Raw genomic sequence first — 15,379 nt, forward strand, 5'->3', positions numbered from 1 at the left:
GCTTTGAACAAATTGAACTTCGACCGATTTGAGCTTCCTCGAGAGAGAGAAACAATGAACATACGAAAGTCTAAAGCCGCAAATCACCTTCGGCCAGTCAGCCAGCAAACGAGTTCGAAAAAATCAAGCTTCCTTGAGAGAGAGATTCGATCGAGATACTAACCTTAAAGCCCTAAATCGAGTTTTGTGGAGCAAATGCAAGAGAGGAAAATAGGGAAATTCGTGAGGACAAATGGAGATTCAAAGAGCACTCGAGCGAACAACGTGAGAGAGAGACATAGCATGGAGCTTCAGAAGAGAGAAATCGAGCATAGAGAGTTTATCTCTAATTTTCCAGCCACGCCACTGAGTCCACGTTGGCGCAACGTTAGCGCCGTTTGAAGCCCGTCGTCCAAGTCAGCAACTATGTACGACTTTTAACGGTGATTTATGACGGAAACATAATGGAGGGTAAATGTGTCACACAAGTACAAGTTTAGAATTTTTGGTATAACAAAAAAATTTGGAGTAAATGTGTCACAGTGGGCATAGTTTGGAATTTTTAGTGTCACAAAAAAAAAGTTCATGGTAAATGTGTCACAATGGGCATAGTTTGAGGTTTTTTATAGCATTTACCCAAAACCTCAATTGACAAAGTAGGAAGGGATCGGATGCCCACTTGTCCATCTTAAGTTGAATTGAGCCAAGATGGCCCATTATTGCAAGAATGGAATGCCTATGATACAACATTCCAAGAGGTTTAAGTAAATTAGCACTCATATGGTTCATCCAGCTAGATCTCGATAGTCTTGAAATTTGGTTTGACCTCACCAATGCTCTTCTAAAGCTGTATAGATTGATGTGGAAATTGCATCGAATCACATGGACTTGTAGAAAATGGAAATGAAGATTAATGAGAGCTTGAAAAAATTTGCCCACCAAAAGATAAAGAAGTTTGCGCAAGCTTATCCACCTTTGTCAGAAAAGAAGACGGCGACTTTAACTTGAACATCTAACGCCCACATATTGCTCACACATGTTGGTGCATATATCTATGAACTTCACTGATTTTGTCATCATCAAAGAGAGAATTGAAGTTGGTCTGAGAATGGTAAGACGATTGATGTAGCCATAGCTTTGGAAGAAAACAACAAGAAAGGATTTTTAGCCCTATAGGGACAAAGATAAAGACAACAATGTGAATACAGCATATTCAGGCCTAATACATGTCCGACCCTCTAATCCCATACATGTCCAATCTCCTAAATAGATGCGACCCCCAACACCAACAGCCATCCAAATTCAACCCCAAACACCGACCAAAACCCAACAAAAACCCCATTCCACAACATCCCTTGTCCACAAGGACAAATTTACAATCGTAGTCAAAATCTAAGGAAATTCACACCTTCGCCTGTAACCTCTAAGAACCTTTTGCCCACATTGCTGGCCAACAATCTTACTGCTTTAGTATCTACTCTTCCACTTCAAAAAGTCACAAACCCAAATGTAAGCTGCGCCTTGCACTCTAGAGAGGTAGGGCACGTGACTAATGAATCCTTCAAAGTTAAGCATCCGATTCATGACCTCTTTGGAATCTAACAAATTACGATTACGTTTAGTTCAGCTTTCCTAAGAGGTTTTAGGTTTGGGGTGTTTGGCAAATATTTTACGATTACGATTCGTGACCTCTCTCTCTCTCTCTCTCTCTCTCTCTCTCTCTCTCTCTCTCTCTCTCTCTCTCTCTCTCTCTCTCTCTCTCAGAGGATCTGCTTTCAATTGCTTAGATCTATGTTTTTCATGGTTTGTAATATGTGATGTGTGCGGCTATCGCGAGATGTTATGGTTGTCGCTTTTGGATTGTTTTGTCTGAATATGATGCTTAGTCGCTTGGGGATCTTAGTTAGCGAAGGATCTGTTGAATGGATGCTTGTTTCCTTTCGCATGTGGTGTTTTTTTGTTTGATTTTCGGGGTTAGAAGCTGAACTAGTGAATCTGGATAAGGATTGCAATAAGTTATTGGGTTCGGTTATTTTCATTTTCTTTTAGTTGCATTGTGATGTTTGAGTTGATCTCTGACCCTGAGTGTCATTTTCAAGTTGATACTTTAAGGGGAAATGCGGTGGACCTGTCCCAATCAAATGTAAGGAGGGGGAGTTCACTAATTGGTTAATTATTGATTGCGATCATATCTTAGGGCCTTTGAGATTGCATATTTGTGTGTTACAAAATGCATGTGTTCATTCTAATTAGTACATGGTTAATCTCGTTTGTTTGTGCCCCTCAGATTTGTTCATGACACTGAAAACCTATTGAAAGTTGTACATTCAACATATTGAAAAAGGCAATCGTCCTGTAAACAATAAAAGGGATGGATGGACAATCATAAATAATAAGTTCGAGGAGCCAAGAGGCAAAAAGTATGATAAAAATTAAAAGAAGAGTAAGTGAGATAATCTCAAGGAAGAATGAATAAAATGGAAGCAATTGCTTTGGAAGGAAATAGGATTAGGATGGATTCAAGGAAGAAAACCATTGATGCAATTGATGAATGGTGAGAGAGAAAAACTCAGGTTTTTATCCCTTCTTTTGTTACTTTTTTAAAATTCGTCTTTTACGATCAATTCACGAACATGTTTATTATGACAAGCCAATCCAAAGCTTAGAGTTTTTGGAATGAATGGAATACATCCGAATCTTGAAGTTTTATTGGATAGAATGTTGAGAAATATAATTGCTATTGGAAGTATCACATGGAATTCTGCACAATAGGGGTGAGCGGTTCTAGGTTCCTTACATGTTTCACCTGAAATCTACTTTCGGGTACAGGTTTCTCTTTTTTTGGAACCTGAAACCTACTCGTTGAAACCTGAAACTGACCCTATCACAGGTTCCGAGGTCAGTTCTAGGGTCTAACATGTTTTTCTTTTTTAGTTAAACAAAATAAAAATGAACGCAATAATACTGAACAAACTTGTCACTCACCAAAAAGAATACAAAAGACTAGTTATTGGAAAACCATATTTTTCTTAACAAAAAGGGGATAGAATGACAAATAATAATTATTGGGATGCAACACATATGGTTTTAAATTCCAAGGCATAATGTCACATTTTTCTCAATAGAAAGCACGAAGCATGCTCTTTTGGTAAAATTACCCCTCCAAGCTCCTCCTAAGCAGAAAAGTTTTTGTTTCTAGTCATCAAAGCAAGTTGATCTTGACTGATTTTAAAATCACCACTTGGAATGGGCACTTATGATATTCCTAGTAAAAAGAAGAATTTATTTTAAGATTTTCCCACGACATCACGTGATTATGTCAAACCACAGAAACGAACCACATGTGCACAAGATCATTTTCATGCCAAAATTTCTTTGGCACAAAGACATGATACAACTCAGGAACATAGAACTTATAAACTTTTTTATAATGAAAGCACGCATTAAGACATGAGGCATTAATAGAAGATGAGAAGAAATATTTATAGAAATGTCAACAAACTAGCACACCTGCAATATTGAAGATGAAGCTAGAAACTGCTGCGAGGGGTGAAAATATCAATGTCCAATATATGCCTAAATTGTAGAAGAGCTACAATATGAAACTACTTCGGCGCATTAAAGCTTGCCCCAAGTTGCATTTTGACATGCACAACACGAGCATGGTGCCAATTCAATAACATATTGCGGTCAGAAGCAATAATGCGAATAAACAAGTGAAAGCCAAAGGCAATAACAGAAGGAAAGAAGGAAAGCTTGCTGGGGAAAGCAATCAGTGAGAACGGGATCATCATTGAGCAAATCAGATACTGAAGACAATCATTTCAAACAAACTTGGATCAGAATTAAGTTGCTTTTGTAGGATCTCCATAAAAAAAGTGGTTCGCCAAAACCATCATGATTAATCTAAACAAACATCAAAAGCTCAGGTCACTGTTCTCCATTAAATTTCTTCCTCCTTTAAACAACCATGAAATCAAAGGCATGCACAAACAATTAGCAGAATCACAGATAACATGACCTTAGCTGCTCCTTCAACAATAGACAAAAATAAAAACAAAAAAAACCAAAGTATTAAGACAATCAATATCTATTTACTAGTAAACTAAAATAAGTATTAGAAAGCCTTATCACATATATTCATTCCGCTTCAACTGGTAAACTCTATTTACCGACGATAATCTCCTCATTAAGACAATTCATGTCTAAAAAAAGAAGATATTACATAAAATATTCACTTATTAGGTATATAAAAAGAATTACAATATATAAAGACATAAACATCACTTACTCAACTCAAATTTTTCTGCATTGTCGATGCATTCTTCAACATTAATCGGCACACTAACGACTCTCAACCAATCTTGAGTGCAAATCAAAACTTCCACTACTTTGGGAGTTAAAGGACTTCGAAAGCCATCAAGCACACGACCCGATATACTAAAAGTTGACTATGAAGCAACAGTAGGTATGGGAATAGACAAAACATCCTAAGCCATCAAAGATAGGATATTTTGAGCTACTAGTCTTCCACCACATCAAAATGTCAAGATCAAGAATATTTTCATTTTTATCTTCAAGATACCGATCAAATTCAGTTTTGTTGTTATCGTATAATATTTGATTCGAGTGCATAAAGGTTCTCCACCAAGCTTGGAGGTCATACTTCTTGTTTTTTTCCGTTACCACCGACATCAGTATTAGAACCACTACTACTTGCACTCAAACTTTGGACACCAAAATTTCGATCACTTGAAGCAAGAGAAGATTACTCATAAAATTCATACAAACGCTCCAATGTGTCCTTCACCTTATAATGCATCTCATTAATTTTCGATTCATCATCATAAATTTTTCCATACAGGAAATTCACATAATTCAACTTGGCTCTAAGATCCAACACAACCGCAATCAACACGATCATATTCACTTTATCCAAACTCCCATAATATTTGTCAAATTTTTCTTTCATTTTCGTACTCATAGCTTAAAGCTTAGGATCCGAAGCATCCACCGCATGTTTTAAATATTTATACAAAAGAGCTATCCCTTTAAAATAATCATTTGAAATAACATATGAACTTCCCGACACCCAATTGGTGGCATCATGGAATAGTTTTAGAAATTTCGAAAGAAAAATGGTATTTTCCCAATTATCATCTTTAGGAAGATCATGGTTAAATTCACCTACAAAAGATAAATCGTCTCCTTCCATCCTTTCAAAAGCTTTTCTATAGATTATCTTCTTCCATCCTTTCAAAGCTTTTCCGAACTTTATGGCGGTATCTAACATGAGGTAAGTGGAGTTCCATCTAGTGGCGACATCAAGAATAACCGAACCCTTGTAAGTGATCCTTTCACTCATGGGTTTCAGATACGTGCAATAGATTCACGTACCATAGTCAAGCTATCTCTCACAATCAAGTTTAATATATAAGTAGTGTGCCTTATATGTAAAACATTACCATCTAAGATCAACAACCTTTCTATTGAAAGTTTTTCCTTCAAATAACTAATTGCAACATCATTCGAACTAGCATTATCCACGGTGATTGTGGATACATTTTTCTTTCTATTCCCCACTCGTAGATGCATTTCTCCACCATTTTCCCAATCTTCTTACTCCTGTGACTATGCATCACCACAAAATTGATGATTTTTTTATGCAACTTCCAATTTTCATCAATAAAATGTGCAGTAAATAATTCAGATTTTGAATGGAATGTATCAGTCATGAGTGCGATCCTAGAATTAATATTACCAAAGTAAGTCTTCAAACAAGTTCTTTCACAGAAAAACAGCTTCATGCAATCTCTAACCACCGTAAAACATGATAAATGTTTGAAGAAAGGTTGTAACTCAATGACAAACTTACGAAACCTGACACACTCAACCAAGGAAAAAAGTTGTTCGTCAATTATGATGAACCGAGCAAGCATTTGCCTATAATATTATTCTTACTTAAATTACCATGTCAATAATACACTACTAGTAGTAGAATCTCCCCTTGCCTTGCCAGCCATGTCTACATTACATGGTGCAAAGAATTTCTACCTCTTATCTACATTGCGAGGAAACTTCTTACACGTTGTCAAGTGCTTCCTCGTTGCAGAAGTACTTTTAGCAACATGGTACTTAAACACAGACCCACAAAGAATGCATTTCACCAAATATGTTTTTCCATCCTCATTTTTTATTGTCGTATAATCACGAGGAGGAAAAGGAGAACCAAGTACCTTGTTTGTCGCACGCATGGTAGGGGATGGCTCTTCTTCATTTTCATTGCCCAATAATTCCAATTCTATGATCAAACTCCATTAACATGTTATCTTGATATGTCAAGCAAACAACACGAGAACAAATTAGTCGATAGCACTTGAGCACTCGAACAACCAAGCAAACAATAGAACAACCAAGAGCACTTGAGCACTTGAACGGAATAGCAAAGCAAACAACACGAGAATAGATTAGCATAGAGCACTTGAATAGCCAATCAAACAACACAAGAATAGATTAGCCAAGAGCACTTGAACAGAACAACCATGCAAACAACACAAGAACAGGTCAGCCGAGAGCACTTGAACAGTCAATCAAACAACACGAGAACATAACATTTTCGCAAGCCTTAATGAGGAACAGATTAGATATTTAAAAGGTTGCATGTGAGGACAATTGTTGATGAACGAAATTAAAGTTGTATTTAGGACATTGAATTTAAACTTCGTTACCAAATAAGTTGAACCATCATTTACTTAGCAATTGACATGCTTCCGGCGTCATGGCTGCCTCGGTCGAAGAACAACCAAAGTTCATCAAAGTGTAAGTAAGTACAAGTTTGATGCATTTGATAAACGAAATTAAAGTTGAAAGCAAGTTGCTCCAAAAGCATGACTGTTAATGAAAATTATCCAAAAAGATTACACATCGAATGCATCCTCAATCCTCATTTCGCTGAAAATCAACCAAATTATTAAATAAATAAGCCTCTGTTAACACTTGATTTATAGTCGACGAGTCTTGAAAGCTTAAAACTTGAGATTAGGGTTTCTGATCGCGACAAAACCCGATTCTCAATCAAAACTAGTCATTTAGCATTTAAATTAGCATTAACCTCTCATTTTCTAGCTTTTTGCACTTCAATTTCAAAAAGTTGAAATGCTGACTTTTGAGTTGACTTTTGGTCAAACTTTGACCAAAAGTCAAGCCAAAGTCAAATTTTGGTTTTTTGCATGAAAAATCCCCAAAATAGTGTCAATTTCACTTTTGCACTATCAATTTTCAAAAAAATTCAAAGTTTGACCCATTAATTGACATTTTAGTACATAAGTACTAAAATGTTGACTTTTGGTCAGCACCTTGTCCAAAAAAAATTCAAAAATTTCAAAACCCCTAAATCAACTCATTTTTAGCTTAATTTCACTTTTGCATCATCAATTTTACAAAAATCGGTTTAGAATCAACTTTTCCCCAATTTGCGGAATTTGGTTCAAATCGGCCAAAAATGAAATTACTTCATTTCTAGTCATTTTTTAGGATAGCTTCCTTCATGACATTTGATCTATAGGTCGTATTACATTCAATTTTCAAACCAATTTCACAATTCCGAGCCGAGGGTAAAAATCCCCAATTTAGGCCCTAATCAGTGATTCCGATCGATTCTTCATGAATAATGTGTTTAAGCCATCCATAAGTCCATTTTCTTATATGAAACTCAAACCTGGCATCAATTTTGAGAAATTCACATGAATTCAAGTCAATTTAATCAATTTAACCAATCGATAGCTTGCGAAATCAAACTAGATTGGTTCAATTGGTACAATTTGACTTGGCCCATTCTAATCTAGTGTTCAATTTAATGAATTGAGCTCCAATTTGACGATTAGACTTCAATTCGTTTTTGGGTCTAAATCAAGTCATTGCGTAAAAGCCAATTTGAGCATATTGGAAGGTTTCAAGCCTATCTAATTGAATCAATCGATCATTCTTTGAATAAATTAGGTTTAATTAGAATTAATTTCGCCAATTAGCGATAAATATTCCATAAATTGTACCGGTTGATGAAAATCCCCAATTTTGTGCAAAACAAGTCAATTGAGATGGAATTGGTATTATCCATGTTGAAAATTGGACAAACTTAACCAATTGGACATCGGGAATGAATTGGGCCAAGCTTAATTAACCGAGTTTGAGTAGATTATTCTGATTTGGCTCACAAATTGGCTAATAGGGCAAAAATTCTTTGCAATTTAGTCCTTCGAAGCGTAAATTGGGTTTGATTGCATAAAATAAATTTTGAAAGGATAAACCGAACCAAGTAGAACCGGCCCAAGCCGGTCTGACCAGTTCGCTGGCGAGATGGCCGATTTTCGGCCACCATTGGCCGGTTCCCGACCATCCCAGATCAGCCTAAGGCATGGCCAGTGACCCCTCCCTTTCTCATGCATTGAAAATTACAAAATTGCCCCTATGTGGAAATTACTAAAATGCCCTTACTTAAGGATTAAGCAAATTACGTAGGGGTTAAGCAAATCAATCATAACCATTCATTTAGAATAGATCATGGACATCTATAATGCCATGTCACCTATCTTTAGCCCCTAAGGAATATTCTTCATCATTAAGGAAGCATTATAGGCCATTAGATTGAACTAAGAGCTAGAATTCAAAATTGAGGGAGGCATATAAGCTTTTTCCCTCCAAAAAATATGGAGAACTATCATTTTTCAGAAAATTTCTCTCTCCTCTCTACCCCTCTCTCTCTCTCTCTCTCTCTCTCTCTCTCTCTCTCTAGCTCACGTTCTCTCTCCCTCTCTTGTGATCTGTCTCAGTCGCTGGTTCTTCCGCCTCCCTCGCCCCTTGCCAGCCGTTTTCCGGCAGCTGTTGCCTCACCACCGTCCTCCATGGTGGCCTAAGGCTCGTTGCAAGATCAGCCGCCCTTGCTGGTGGCCGGAGCTGCTCCGTCCAGCGCCTTTTCTTCCTCGGCAACATCACCGGCATAGGCGCCTGTGATAGGATCAGCCGGTTCAACGGGCTGAACCGGCCTGCTGATGACTCCCTCTGGCGATTCTGAACCTCTAGCGGGTCTTCCTTGACTTCCTCCTGTGGCTGTGGTGGCCGACCTCCCTCCGAAAAGCGACCGGATTGCTTTGTTTTACTTGATTTTCAATTGATAGTTCATTTGATCAAACCGGATCAATTTTCACCGTGAATTGTGTACTCTACTTTCAGAGGTCCGTCGAGCTTTCTGAGGCTTCTCCGTGGTGTCCTAAGGCTGTATATGGAGGCCGGATCGCTCAGTTGTACATCGAAGGGTCAAAACACAAGGTGAGTTCAAAATAGGTGATTCTCGGATCCTGATGACCTGATTGCTTACAATGATGATTTGACCTCTTAAATGTTAGAATCTTACCAAATGATGAACTAGAGAATCAAAATGCACGTCTTAATCTTCGATTTGATATGTTGTTTGCCTTCAACGGACATCGTTTGCTAGGTCAAAAATCTTTTGAAAATTGATATCAGAATCTGGAATCATTATATTGTGTTCTGTTCTTATATGCTACTGAATGACCTTTCTCGGTTTTCTGATTTTTTATGTTCATCATTTGAGAAAACTTTCTTCATGAAATTTTTAAGAGACATCTAGATCTATCCATTGTAAAATTTTCTTAAAATTCAAAGCATGTTAGGTTAGCATCGTCATCAAGCTCAGTTCCTGTGAAAGATGAGTTTCTGACCGACCTTCTTGTGTTTTTTGATTTTTATAAATTCGTCTGTTCAAAATCTGGAAAAATATTCCTCATAAAAGTTCACACTAAGGATCCAGAACTTTATGGTGGTACCAATTTTATAAAAATATGAGTTCATTTGGATGTTCAAAGGAATTTTTCATTATTTAATTAGATTCTGTGTCCAGATCTGAAATTCCTTCTTCCAAATTCTAAAACATGCTTCTCCGAATTTGATAGACTTGAAGTCCTTTTTTGCGAAAACTCAAAACTACAAAGTTGTTTATTAGGGTCTTATTATGTCGAATATAAATTTTGGGGACCTAATAGCAATGTTTAGGGGGTAAATTTTCTAAAAATCTCGGATAAGGTCCTCCAGGCCTTAAAAATGATTTGCAAATGAGTCCTTGGTGAAAACCGAATTTTATAAAAAAAATCGGGGGCATTTTTAGAAAAAAATCAAAACATGAAAGCTATCACACATGGAGAATCATAACCACAAAAAAAATTTGGTGGGGTTTTGATAACGTTCACTATTTTTCCCACAATATTTTCTGAATTCAAATTCAAACAGGGTTCAGACCGTCTCCGAGGGTAAATTTGTCATTTTCGTGAAAATCGATGGGAAATTAGAAAAAGTGATCTTCATGAACTTTGATCCTCATGAAATCATCTTTCTAATGACACCTGAATCACTTCATTTGAGCATTATTAAGCCAATTAACCACACTCAAACAGAATGGGGTCCGAATTTAGCAATTAATGATTGAACAAGTGGACCTCTCTTAAGGTCCACTATCCATTGCTTGTTTGATTGAGAAACAAGGCCCGTGGGCCTAAGTACATGCATTATCCGTTGTCTTGCATGTGATTGTTAGATGTATGTTAGGGGTAGCTAACGGTGGTCACTTAAACCCTTACTTTAGGAGTTAACGATACGAGTCATCGTTTTGTGAATGCAAATGGTTAATCTTTATCCACTACAAAAAAACACCGGATTAGAGACGAAATTTGCGACGGAAAATTTGGAAAAATCCGTCGCAAATCGAATTTGCGACGGAAAAAATTCCGTCGCTACTAGGTCGTCGCAAAATTTTGCGACGGAAAATTTAAAAGTTCGTCGCAAAATTGCGACGAACATAAATTCGTCGCAAAATTCGTCGCAAATTAGCCACGAATACAATCCGTCGCAAATATTTCGTCGCAAATTTGCGACGAACTCTATCCGTCGCAAAATTCGTCGCAAATTTTGTCGGAAATTCGTCGCAAAAATTCGTCACAAATTTCGTCAGAAATTCGTCGCAAAAATTAGTTGCAAAATTCGTCGCAAATTTCGTCGCAAAATCGTCGCAAATTTCGTCGCAAAATTAGCGACGAATACAATCCATCGCAAAATTTGTCGCAAATATTTCGTCGCAAATTTGCGATGAACCGTCGCAAAATTCGTCGCAAATTATATCGCAAATTTCGTCGCAATTTCGTCACAAAATTCGTCGTAAAGTTCGTCGCAAAAATTCGTTGAAAAATGTACTCGTCGCAAATTAGCGACGAACTGTAATGATCGCAAAATTCGGCTTAAAATATTCGTCGCTATGTTTACATCATTTCGGCCATAAATTCTTGTCTATATCAAACAAAGGAGACAATGACATATAATTGAAACAGAAAAACGAACAAACCATAAATTCTGACAAACAAGCCACAATGACATATAATTGAAACAAATAACTGAAGGAAAGTTACAGAGTCTGACATGATGCTATTGGATATTCAATCTTACAATACATTCAAAACATGAACTAAGAGACGGGACAACCATAAAAGACGCAGAAAAACCATACACAAGAAGACGCAGCTTTGGTACGATGGCAGGACACCAAAAGTAGTCACTTTTGTCGAGACCTGAGGAAATGTCGATACATAAATCAGTCAAGAATATAAAAGAAGCGTTTATGCATGGATGTGGAACTAGGTGTAAAATAACAAGAGGGTTAACAAAAATACGTTTCAGGACGAACATAAATGTTCTTACTTATGAATATGAGTGAAATTATGAAAAACCAAGATTACGAAGCAAGCTTACCCCCGATTTTGAGAATTTTAACTAGAAAGACTGGAGAAAATCATCAGCATTCTCGGCATCAATGTGTTGGTCATCATTGTGCCCATCACCTACTGGATTGGCTGGAGGTACAGGAGGATCGTCATAGCGATTGAGGTTAAGGTGTTGCATAACGAGTCTCATTTGTTGTTTTAAGTTATTTATTTGGTCGTCCTTCTGAACAAGTAAATTATTCAGACGATGCACTTCTTGAGTCAATTGCTCGTCTTGTCATGGCTTCCTTCGACCAGTCGCAGTGGATGATGAACTTTCAGGATTATTCGGCATGTACATCCTTGACAACGATCCCATCCCAAATATTTTCCCTTTTTTTCACCCCACCCGTTGCCTCCATCCATAATGCCATATTATCAACTGGTGGCCCAGACTCAGGACAATCATCACTACCACTAGCACTGCTCATTAAAAGTTCATCATATTTTTCCTACATTAACAATGTAGATGAAAATAAAATCACTATATATATATATATATATATATATATATATATATATATATATATACATATATCTACCATAAATATTGAAAGCATTCACGGTTTTCATTATAGTTTACATATAAGCCAAAGTATAACCTTACATACCTTAACAGCTTTTGCTCGATCGCCAGTCCATGTCTTATCTTTCTTTTGAAATGTGCGTTCAAATGTAGCTGCAAATGTGGGTTCCGTCCCCAATTCTTGTGCCTACAAAATGTAAACATGAGTAATTGAATTAAATTAACTTATAACTCATTTAACAGACTTACCAGTCGTTTGCGATGCTCCGCAATATTGATAGAACCCCCAGCATATGTGGCTGACCCATCACTAGAGCTAGAAGATCGATTCTTCTTATTCTGCTCACAGAGTTGCCGACTCTGTTCAAATGCCCAAAATCTGTTAATTGCCGGCCAATTGTCAGCTGTAAAGAAAGATGGCTTCACTTGCTTGATCTTCGCTCTATTCATGACATTTCGCATAAAATCACTGTTTTTCTTATCAAAAATTCTTCTCACTTCATTGTCTTCCGCTTCCTCCCACTTGAACTTCCGCTGCAATGAATAAAAACACAAATTGAAAGTTATTATGATGATCACATATCCATAACCATGCACCAGACAAATATAGACAGATTTTGTAAAGTTCATGTCGGGAAAATATCTGGTCCTTTAGGTATCGAAAACTACGAGTTGTTCGGTCCCTTTACATCATTCTTGACCATCAATATACTACACCAAACTTAATTGGTGAGAAAATAAAATATGTAAAACTTACCTTGAACTCATTCCACCACATTTCTTTCACTTCTTGTGGAACACTTCTGTAATTAATATACTCTCCCATCCAAAAGTTTCTTACTATTTTGTTCAATTCCCTCACAACAGACGGAGCATAAGTGAATCTGCAATCATACGGATATTGTGCAACATCGACAATTCAGTTGACATCAATATCTAAAGCCCTAAATATTACATATACTAAAATAAAAATGAAGTACTTACGAATCTCCAAATGGGCATATGAAGAATCGGTTATCTTCTTGACCTGTGTTTCCGTCAATATTCGATTGTTCCGCTGAATAATGGGGTGGAACGGAAGGAGAGGGAGCTAAAGGAGATTGAACTGGAGGAGATTCAGTTCGCATGTGGCTAAGTCCCGTAACATGTTGTTGAGTATTGGAGGAAGAGCCAACGTGTCCATATTGTGATGGACCATATTGTGGTTGAGGGTTAGATGACGGGACAGGGGAAGAGGAAAGGGCCGGGGACGAGGACGAGGACGAGGAAGATGCTTGTCTTCTAGACGAATGACCTCCACGTTTATATTGACAAGTAGGAAGGTTATGCGAATATGTAAAGAACTATTGACACGTATTACGGACACATAATGATGTACATGACGAAGCTTACCATTTTGATGGAAAGACTGAGAAAATGTTTCCTTGAAATGAGCCAATGTCGAGTGCTTATGACGTGCAATTTCCTACGAACAAATATACTATGAATCACATTCATTTGATATTAAACATCAATATATGAGCACGATATGGGTGGCCACAGGTATCAAACATCACTATATGAATCGCATTCATTTTGATTAAATTTTTTTTGACCACGTACAAAAATTTAAATTTCACTGAAAATAAGTGGCCACAGGTATTCTAAGTTATTCTGTAAAGTTTTGTAAGAGAAAAATTGTTATTATTGTTAAATTTTTTTTGAGACCTAAAAAAAATAAATTTCACTAAAAGTTGGTGGCCACCGATATTCTAAGATATTCTGTAAAGTTTTGAAATTTAAAAATTTGTAGAATTTTTAAATTATTATTTTTTAATATAAAATTTTTCCCGTGAAATAAAAAAAAATTTCATACTAAAATTGGGTGGCCACAGGTAGTATAAGCTATTAGGTAAAGTTTCCAAAATTTTTGTCCTTCTTTATTTTAAATATTTTTAGGGCACGTTAAAAAAATTAAATATAACTAAAAGTAGGTGGCAACAGGTATTATAAGCCATTCCGTAAAGTTTTGAAAATTTTTAAATTCTAATTTTTTTTTTGCCACCTAAAAAAATTTAAATTTCACTGCAAGTTGATGGCCACATGGTTTCTAGGCAATTCTATGCAGTTTTGAAATTTTATATTTTTTTAATTTTTTTTTCACCCAAAAAAAATAAAAATTTCCCTCACAATGGGTGACCACATTTATTTTAAGCCATTTTATAAGGTTATGAAAATTTTTAATATTTTAATATTTTTGTCCTGGAATGTTAGAAACTCTAAATTTCACTCAAAATGGGTGGTCACTATTAATTTTTGCTATTTTGTGATATTATGAAATTTTAGTTTTTTAAAAATTTAAAAAACTTTTACGGCCAAATTTCATATTTGTTGTCAACATATACCGTTTTTTTAATTTTCCGTAATTTTACATGATTTTTTATAGAATTGTTCAATTTTCAAGCATTTTCTGTGAAAACGCTTAATCAATCACCCTATCGTCATTTAACGCTTAATCATCCACATAATAGACAAATTAACCAGTCGACCATCGATCAAAGCCACATGCAATCCTGAAATCGACCCGTAACTTAGCCAACGAAAAGTGATCATAAATAATCCCTAAACAAGTCCGACTAATTACCTAATTATACTAACTAGGGTTTAGGAAGTTGCTTACTTGATTCAAGGACAACAAAAACCGGCCGATCGAACAGTTGCAGTCCCGACACGGGCGTGGGCCCAAATGGTGACTAGTCGGCCAGGTGCTCGGCCACGACTGGGCAAACGACGGCGGAACTCGGCGGCGACGGTGTCGGTCGGCGGCGACGGCGTCGGGCGGCGGCGAGCGGCGTCGGCGGCCGCCGACGGCGACGGCGCCGGGAGGCGGCGGCGGCGTCGGCCCTGCGACTAGGAGGCGGCTGGCCGGCGGGCGAGGCGGCGCCGGCAGCCGGCGGCGGCGACGGCAGTGACAACGGCGTCAGCGGCTGGGCCGGCCGGCGGCAACGGTGGCCGTGTTCCGGCAAGAGCGGCAACGGGCGAGGGTCTGCTCCGGCGAGAGCCTCGGCCGGGC

The 15,379-nt window shown here is 37.3% G+C and overlaps 1 long non-coding RNA gene across 1 annotated transcript; it reads right to left on the reverse strand.

Moving 5' to 3' along the window:
• Positions 1-4,120: 4,120 nt before the first annotated feature.
• On the reverse strand, positions 4,121-6,267 carry LOC130135290 (uncharacterized). The gene is made up of 3 exons (XR_008814736.1): positions 6,216-6,267; positions 4,271-4,469; positions 4,121-4,184 (listed from the first exon to the last, which is right to left on the reverse strand). It is a non-coding gene; the product is annotated as an uncharacterized LOC130135290 (long non-coding RNA).
• Between the last annotated feature and the right edge of the window lie 9,112 nt (positions 6,268-15,379).

This window comes from Syzygium oleosum, unplaced genomic scaffold (genome assembly GCF_021117445.2).
Source record: "Syzygium oleosum isolate NSW1041296 unplaced genomic scaffold, Sole_v2.1 Sole_v2.02, whole genome shotgun sequence".
Taxonomy (NCBI): Eukaryota; Viridiplantae; Streptophyta; class Magnoliopsida; order Myrtales; family Myrtaceae; genus Syzygium; species Syzygium oleosum.